Genomic DNA, 9,699 nt, shown 5'->3' on the forward strand with positions numbered 1-9,699 from the left:
AGCTTTGGAAATCTGCTGATTTTGTTAAGTAGTCAGTTGTGGATAATTTTTCCATTGCCTGTCTGTATTGGCAACTTATCTACTGTGCTCATGAAAGGGGAAATGAATAGGATGATCGGCTTTATTAAAATTAAAAATTCAAACCTCACCACAGGCACTCTTAATCCTTCTGCTATACTTGGTTATTTTATTTATTTTTTTAAAGGAATCATTAGTAGTCTAAGGGAATGGTATTGTGAAAATTTCACGGACACCTGCAGTGCACTTTGGATAACTTTACTTTCTCCTATATTCACCCAAACTTTTCTCCTTCTCTCCTCCCTCTTTTTTTTAACTTATGTTGTCATCCTAGACATACATTTAATACAATTTAAATCTGTTCATCCATAGGACCCTCTCTAATTTCCTTTCCTCTTTCACTGATTAATCACATAGTGGTCCTTTATAAAAATTATGTCCCATTTTCACTGCTGTTTTGTTATAGATTTTAGATCTATATTCCACATATGAGCTATTTGGCTTATTGAGTTGGCTTATCTTACTCAGTATGATGGTCTCCAGTTCCATCCATTTTTCTTTGAATGACATGATTTCATTCTTCTTTATAGCAAATGACACTCCATAGCTTATATATATATATATATATATATACATATATATATATACCACATTTTCTTTTTTAAACTTTTTATTTTTGCTGCAAAGGTGATATACACAGGGGTTAACTCAGTGATATAAGTCAGGTAAGGGGTACATTTCTTTTTGAATAGTGTCACCCTCTCCCTCATTTTCTCCCAGTTATTTCCCTCCAGAACCTTTTCTTGCCAAGTCTTATACTTCATTTTCAACATAGTGTCTACCTAGTAAGTATTACTGCTGAATTAGTTCAACCTTTGTCTCACCATTTCCATGCTTTCTCTTCCCCTCCCCAAATCAGATGAACTTACATAAATGTAAAAGGTACAGAAATCAGAAATAACAAAAAGGAGGAAGACAGAAAGAAAAATACCCTCCAAAATGTAAAATAAAAATCCTCTTGATTTTACTTCTTGGAGTCATTTTGATAATTTTAATAATGATCATTTTATATGATCATATGCCCATAGCAATTGAATCTGTGTGATCCTCCCCTAAGAATAACCTCCTTCGGTTTCACTGTATGAATGTTTAGAGTCCTGCTTAAGTTGTCATGTCCAAGTGTTACGTTTTGTCATTTACTATTTACGTATTTAACAAACAAGTATTCAAAAAGGGAATCTCTATATGCAATCACTAGCACTTAGATTTCAGAATATAATTAAAATTAGGCTGAGGGTTTATATGTCATAGATAAATATTAGTTTATGTAATAAAACATTATGTCTGTAGAGTCATAGATTTTTATGTATATGTAATTGCGCTTATATTTCCAATACCATGTCCATAGCATTGGGTACTCAAATATTGAATCCTTATTCTTGTACTGTTTGGATCAAATCGCCACATATTAAGGATACCATGCGCCTTTTGTTCTTGACTTGTCTCACTCAACATGATTCCCTCTAGGTTCATCCACTTCCCTGTGAATGCCATTATTATTTTTTTTTGCCAGTCCTGGGCCTGAGCTCAAGGATAGAACTCTACCACTTGAGCCTCAGCACCACTTCCGGCTTTTTTTCTATATATGTGGTACCAAGGAATCAAACCCGGGTCTTCATGCATGCTAGGCAAGCACTTTAACCACTAGGCCAAACTCCTGGCCCCGCATTATTTTATCTTGTCTGTTGGCTATGTAGAATTCCATTGTATATATATACCACATTTTTTGTATCCATTCATCTACAGTAGGGCATCTGTTTTTTTTCCATCACCTGGTAGTCTCATTTATCAAGTCTTTCTCCAATCCGTTGTGACTCTGGGATTCTGTTCAGAATTTTTTTGCCGGTGCCTATGAGTTCCAGTGTCTCTCCAACTCTATCGTGTAGCAGTTTCAAAGTTTCCGGTCTGACATTGAGGTCTTGATCCATTTTGAGTTAATGCTTGTGCACGGCCAAAGGCTAGGGTCAATGTTTAGTTTTCTGCATGTGGCTGCCCAGTTTTGCCAGCACCAATAATTGAATAGAATGTGTTTGTTCCACTGTATATCTTTGGCTCCTTTGTCAAATACAAGTTGACTATAGGTATGTGGTTCTAACTCTGGATCTTCTATTCTGTTCCATTGATCTTCTAGTCTATTTTTGTGCCAATACCATGCTGTTTTTGTTATTCTGGCTCTATAGTAGAGTTTGAAGTCAGTTATTGTAATACCACATGCTTTGCTCTTTTTACCTAGAATTGTTTGGGCTATTCTTGGTCTTTTCTTGTTCCATATGAACCTTTGGATTATATCTTCTATTTCAGTAAAGAATGCCTTTGGGATTTTGATAGGGATTGAATTGAATTTGTATATCAATTTTGGCAGTATGGCCATTTTTACTATATTTGTTCTCCCTACCTATGAGCATGGGATATCTTTCCATTTCCTGGTGTCCTCTTTAATTTCTTTTGTTAGGCTTTTATAGTTCTCATTAAATAATTCCTTTACATCTTTGGTTAAGTTAATTCCTAAGTATTTTATTCTTTTGGGGGCTATTGCAAATGGGATCATTTTCTTGATTTGGCCTTCTGTTTGTGTATTTTTGGCGTACAAGAAGGCTACTGACTTCTGAAGGTTTATTTTGTATCCTGCCACTTTGCTAAAGTGGTTTATTAATTCTAGGAGTTTGGGAGTAGAGCTTATTGGGACACTCAGGTAGAGGATCATGTCATCTGCGAATAGGGATAATTTAATTTCTTCTTTCCCGATGTGGATCCCTTTGATGTCCTTCTTTTGCCTTATTGCTCTAGCTAAGGGTTCCAGCACTATATTGAAGAGAAGTGGAGAGAGTGGGCATCCCTGTTTAGTTCCTTATTTTAAGGTAAGTGCTTCCAGTCTTTCTCCATTTAGTATAATACTGGCATAAGTTTTTCATATATGGCTTTAATTATTTTAAGGAATGTACCTCTTATTCCTATTTTTTCTGGTGCTTTCAACATGAATGGATGTTGTATTTTGTCAAATGCCTTCTCTGCATCCAGAGAAATTATCATATGATTCTTATCCTTAGCTCTATTGATGTATTATATTGATTGATTGGTGAATGTTGAACGAGCCTTGCATCTGTGGGATGAAGCCTACTTGATTGTAGTGTATAATTTTTTAAATTTGTTTCTGGATACTGTTGGCTAGTTTTTTTATTGAGGAGTTTTGTGCCTGTGTTCATTAGAGAGATAGGTCTGCAGTTCTCTTTTTTTTGTTGGGTCTTTCCCTGGTCTGGGAATGAGTGTAATATTAGCTTCATAAAATGAGCTTCGTATTTCCCCTTCTGCTTCCATTTCTCAGAAGAGTTTCAAGAGTATAGGTATTACTTCATCTTTAAAAGTCTTGTAGAATTCCACAGTGAAACCGTCTGGACCTGGGCTCTTTTTGGTTGGCATTTCCCTGATTGCTTTTGCTATTTCATTGTATGAAACTGGTTTGTTCAATTTGTTTATCTCTTCAGTGTTCAATGTGGGTAGCTTATATTTATTTAAAAAGTCATCCATTTCTACTAGATTTTCTTGTTTCTTTGAATATAGGCCCTGGTAGTTCTCATTCATAATGAACTGAATTTCTTGGATATCTGTTGTGATTGTTCCCATAGAGTCTCTAATCATTTTTGTTTGAGTCTCCCCTCTCCTGTTTTTGATTAATCTTGCCAGGGGTTTGTCAATTTTGTTGACTTTTTCAAAGAACCAACTTTTTGATTTATTAATTTTATGTATATTAGACCTTATTTCAATCTCTGATATTTCCAATTTTATTTCTGTCCTTCTAGTTATTTTAGAATTAACTTTTTCTTGTTCCTCAATTTCTTCAATTTCCTCTTTAGGTTATTTACATGCTCTTCTTTGTCTTTTTATTTTTTTTTATTTTTATTTTTTGTAGTCTTCAAAACAAAGAGCTTTAATTTTGATTGCACAATAAGATGATTGATAAGAAAGTCAATACATAGATTTTCCTTTAAAGTAAACATTTTTTATTGCTTATTTTTTTATTGTAATTAGTAAAAGGGTTACATGATATTTGCCAGATAGAAGGTGCATTAATTCACATACATTGATACCCTTTCACATGCCTTGGTACCCGTTTCCCTCCCCCCAACACCCCCCACCCATCTTGGTTTTCCCCCCTTCCCTATCAAATTTCAAATATCCAAATACAAATAAATTCAATATATCAGATAACAAAGTGAGATACTATACCAATATGAGATAACCAAGGGACAGCAAAGGAGATGAGAGACAACATAGTACATTAAGGACAACAATCATTCATTATATGGCTTTTGTTTCACTATCCTAGAGGTCCTTTCAATTAGCTTCACATATGTCCTTATGTATCAAGATTTTGCTCTATTGCAAATCTCTGCTAGTAGAGCCCAAGGTTTCTACTGATTATGACGAATGAGAGAAACCATTGAGCCTAAGTTCCTTTGAGTCTGGCTTTCTTCTGTCTTTTTAATATGGGCCCCTAGTGCGATAAATTTGCCCCTTAGTACTGCCTTCGCTGTATCCCATAAGTTCCTTTGGGTTGTATCTTGATTGTCCTTACACTCAAGAAAGTTTTGAATTTCTTCTTTGATTTGTTCTGTAACCCAGAAGTTATTCAGAAGTGAGTTGTTCAGCTTCCAAGTGTTCGAATGTTTTTTTACCTTTTACTGTGTTGTTCAGAACTAATGTGACTCCACTGTGATCAGATAGAATGCATGCATAATTTTGTCCAAGTCTTTTCATTTCCTTATGAATGGGGATAATAACTGGAAATGATGAGGATTCAATGAAATTGTGATGCATGTAAGGCACTTAGTATAAATGCATAAAATGTGGTCATTTTGCACATGTTGATCTAGAAATAGAAATTACTTCAATGGGTTAAAAATAGATGTCTTTCAGACAGAATACTGCTATGTAATTAAGGCTGTCCTTGAACTCTCAATTCCCCTGTGAGCCTCCTGTAGGCCTCGATTACAAACAGGGCACCATGACACATAGATGGAAAATAGAGAAAATGGAACACTAGGAATTGAGTAATTGACGGGGATGAAAGACTGGTAACATCAAACAACAAATGTCAAAGTAACCCATAGATTAGTACCATACAGAGCTGGGGCAGGGAGGGACAATGGTGGAAAATGATCTTACCTTACCAAGAAGGTCGGTCATTTGAGATAAAGTAGAACCTTAGTGGGTCTGTCTGTCAGGAACTGACCTGGCAGAAAAGAGTTCACTACTGTAGGAAATGTCACCTCAAATAGAGGGAAAGGGAGAGGACTACTGTGGTTTTTCTCTTTCTACTACTTTCCAGCTTCCCTTTAGTAGCTCCCATTTGCTACTCTTAGCTGACCACTAGCTCATTCGAGACACTTGAAGACTTGAGAAGACACTTTGCAGAGGTAAAGCCTTTCCGTCTTCTATACAGAGCAGAGCTAGAGATGGATTAAAAAATAGCATGTTGTTTAGTCAACAACTGTTACTGCTATGATTGGCCTCATAGTGTTGAGGTAACCTGCAAGAGGCAGTATATTATGTAAGGGAGAATGTGTTAAATGAGGAATTCAAGTTAGGTTTTGTCATGTTCATCTCAGTCATGATTGACTGATTCACAAAGGATTGGCTGGATATTTTAACCCCTTGAGGCCTGATACATTGTGCTTTCGAGTCTGTACATCCTGTGTACACATAAGCCTTCCTGTTCTCACTGACATAGGCGACTTCCAAATTCTACAATGAAATGTTACTTACAGTTTTGTAAGTTCCAACCCAAATTAATGTAAACGGAAATGTTTAATTTTTTGATGTTCAGCTTAAACAGCCCAATTACGGGCTAAATTTAAATTAAAAACTCAGCATGAATCAAATGGCTTATGTCTCTGTGTGATGGCTTTTATATTAAATGGTTTACATGAATGCTGTTGTTTATCCTGGAAACAGGTTGTCATGCATATTAATGAGACACAGGTGCTAAATTCATGCTGTTTTCCTTTCCAATGAAGAAAATCTTTACATTAAATTAAAGTGCTTTTTATAATTATTTGGGATAATTATTTGTAATAATTATAAGACAAATGCTTTTACTTATCATAGTGTTCAGCAGATTAATTTCTTAATTCAAGATCTTTCCTTCCTTTCTCTTTTCCCACTGTATTTTTGCTTTTGGATGCACAGGGCTTTCTGCCAGACGTTATGGCAGCCTGAAGGTCCTGAGCTGCTTAAAAGGATAAACTTTTCTCTAGTCACTCTTCTGGTAGCAAGACTTTATGGCTGCCCAAGGTCGTGTTATACTTGTACATATGATTTTTCTGTTTCCCTACAAAGAAGGAAACATGGCCCAGAGATTATACATTAAATGCAATCCTGTATCCTTTAAACATTTCAAATACCATACCTTTTTAAACACTAATTTTCTGATTTTCTTGGAGGACTTAAATTCTCTCTTTTTCTTTTGAATTTGTGAAGGGAAGGGGATAAGCAAAATGGTGAGACAAAGGAAAAAGGTGAACAAATGCAACAGCTATACAAGACAATATGTTGGAAATGAACTTTACAACTTGGGTGGGGGTTGGAAGGAAGGAAGGTGTGAGAAAATGTGGGAGGGAGTAACAACATTCAAAAAGAAATGTACTTACTGCATTATGTGTGCAAGTGTAACTCTTCTGTACATCACCCTGACAATAAAATTAAATAAACAATAAAAAAGAAAAAAATTGGGGCCGAGAATTTGGCCTAGTGCTAGAGTGCTTACCTAGCATGCACGAAGACCTGGGTTTGATTCCTTGGTACCACATACATAGAAAAAAGCCAGAAGTGGTGCTGAGGCTCAAGTGGTAGAGCTCTAGCTTTGAGAAAGTCCAAGGACAGTGCTCAAGCCCTGAGCTCAAGCCTAGAACTGGCAAAAAAATTATCTGTACAGGGTTGGGGATTTAGCTCAGTGTATGTTTGCCTGCCTATACAAGGCCCTGAGTTTGGTCCTCAGCACACACACATGCATGCAACACACATAGACACACATATACACACGATTTAATTACCAAACAAATTTCAGTTCAACGTATCAGTTTATGGAGCACAATGACAGATGGTATGACATTGCTCAAAATGATTTGTACTAAAAATGATCTTTTCATCATTTCTTGAATCTTTAGAGAAGTCTCAGAAGTTGTCAGTATTAAGTGTAGAAACTCGGATTAGAATTCTCATAGAGGAATTGATCAGTATTACATGTGGCAGAAAAATACTTCTGTATACCTTTTAGAGAAAATACTTAAAAAGTACTTTTTAGAGAAAATTTGTGGACCAGTAGCAATCTTCCTTATCTTGAGTTTGATGTTGTGGGGCTTGTGTTCATTACTCTGGGTAATATGGAGACATGCCACATATATTACAAACAGTTCTTGAGTACTGTGTTCGGCACTGTGCTATGTAGTTAAGACATTATCTTTGTCCTTGGGGGAATTTCTAATCTCAAAGGGGAGATTTGTACACTTGATTTTGAAAAGATGTATATGGTATTACATGGTTTTTATGATGTAGTATGGTGTGTATGGATGATTCTGGAGAAGGACCAAACCTAGTATTGGTACTAACGGTAGAGATCTTAGCACAAATGATACTTAGAATTAATCTTGAAGGAAAGTAGGAGTGGTTTGGATCAAGAGGGGAGGGTTGTATGTTCCTAGAAAAGAGGACAAAGTAAAGGGGATGGGAGAAAATACTGTCTCTTCAGCAGTTAACTTATGATTAAGGTGTGGTGTGATAGCAGAAAAGAACAGAGAAGGACGTGGCTTGGATTGTGGAAGGCCCAGTAGCCATGCTGGGAGAATTGTGTTTTCCTCTAATTCATTCTTGGTGTAGAAGTGAGGTTGACTGAGTGAGGACGGATGGGAAGGTATAAAGGAGAATGTTCATGAGACTAAATGAAATGAACTCTAGGATATGGAAACAAGAGGTTTATCTTTGTGATTGTTGTTCTTAGTGTACTATGTTATTTCTTTTCTCTTTTTTCCCCCTTATGGTTAATCTCAGGTGGTTACTGTATCTGATTTTGTTACCTGGTATATTGTATATACATTTATTTGAAATAGGGAAGGAAAGGGGGGGAAGATGATTGAGAGGGACTGGGGGGAGGGAAATGAGGACAAAAACATGAGAAGGGGTATCAATGTGTGAGAAATAATGCACCCACTACCTGACAAATGTAACTGTAACCCTTCTATACATTACCACAACAATAAAATTTAAAAAGAATAAAGGAGATTATTCTTTCTGGGAAGTCACAAAAGGAAGTGATGGAATGAACAGTACTTTATCTTGAAATGAAATTTTAAAAAATATTTTAAAAAAGGTGACACGTATGCCCTGAGGCTTCTTTCTCTGAGTGTGAAGTCTTTTTAAATCATGAATAAAAAAAACCCCGCAAATTTGCTTTTAAAATAACATTGTGTTTTTTTCTGATTCAAATGAACACATGTTCATTTAATAACATTTTTATTAGCATAAATTAGTTACACAAAGGGGAATATTTGTGGCTGGGAGCATGGCCTAGTGGTAGAGTGCTTGCCTAGCATGCATGAAGCCCTGGGTTAGAGTCTTTGCTACCACATATACAGAAAAAGCCAGAAGTGGTGCTGTTGCTAAAGTGGTAGTGCAAAAGAAGCTCAGGGACAGTGCCCAGGCCTGAGTTCAAGCCCCAGGACTGGGAAAAAGGAGGAAGATTTCATTGTGACAATTCTATACATGTATAAACGTAACCTGGTCAAACTCATCCCTTCCATTACTGTCTCTTACTTCTCTGCCTGCTTCTTAAAACAATTTTCATAGCTTTTCTTTTATTCTATTTTAATTCTTAAATATAAAGGACTTCAACCATATTCATCCTCTATTTATTCACTCCATTATCCTCCCTCCTCCTGCTGATGCCTGTGTCCCTAATACCAGATTTTACTTTCTTATACCTTTTCAGTGTATACTGATTGTACAAAAGATATTTCACAATGGTCTTTCACATGTGCATATATTATATTTTAGTCTGGTTAACCCCATTTATTGCTCTCATTTTCTCTCTCTTCCTACCCCATTATCATTTAACAGATTTTAGTGAATATCCTTATGCCATATTCTTTTTCTTTTCTTTTTTTTTTCTGTCATGGGGCTTGAACTCTGGGCTTGGTGTTATCCTTGAGCTCTTCAGCTTGAGGCTAATGTTCTGCCACTTGAGCTACAGAGCCACTTCCTGTTTTCTGATGGTTAATTGGAGATGAGTCTCATGGACTTTCTGTATTATCCATCCTTCATCTCTCTTTCACTCTCTACCTTCTCCCCCAGGTACTACCCATATCCATTTTTAAATATGGAAAACTACAATAGCTCAAGTGGCAGAGCACTGGCCTACTAAGAGGGAGGTCCTGGATTCAATCTCTAGTAATACAAATTAAATAAACTTTAGAAAGTCAAAAAATATGAAAAAATACATAAAAGCACAAAGAAGAAATTAAGAGTACCAGCAATCCTGATATTCAGTGATAGTATTTTTAGTATTTTGGATCTTCTTTTTCTTTGCTACACATATACACTCATATACATGTATTAATACATGTACTCACA

Source organism: Megascapheus bottae, chromosome X (genome assembly GCF_031878675.1).
Source record: "Megascapheus bottae isolate mThoBot1 chromosome X, mThoBot2.hap1, whole genome shotgun sequence".
Lineage (NCBI taxonomy): Eukaryota > Metazoa > Chordata > Mammalia > Rodentia > Geomyidae > Megascapheus > Megascapheus bottae.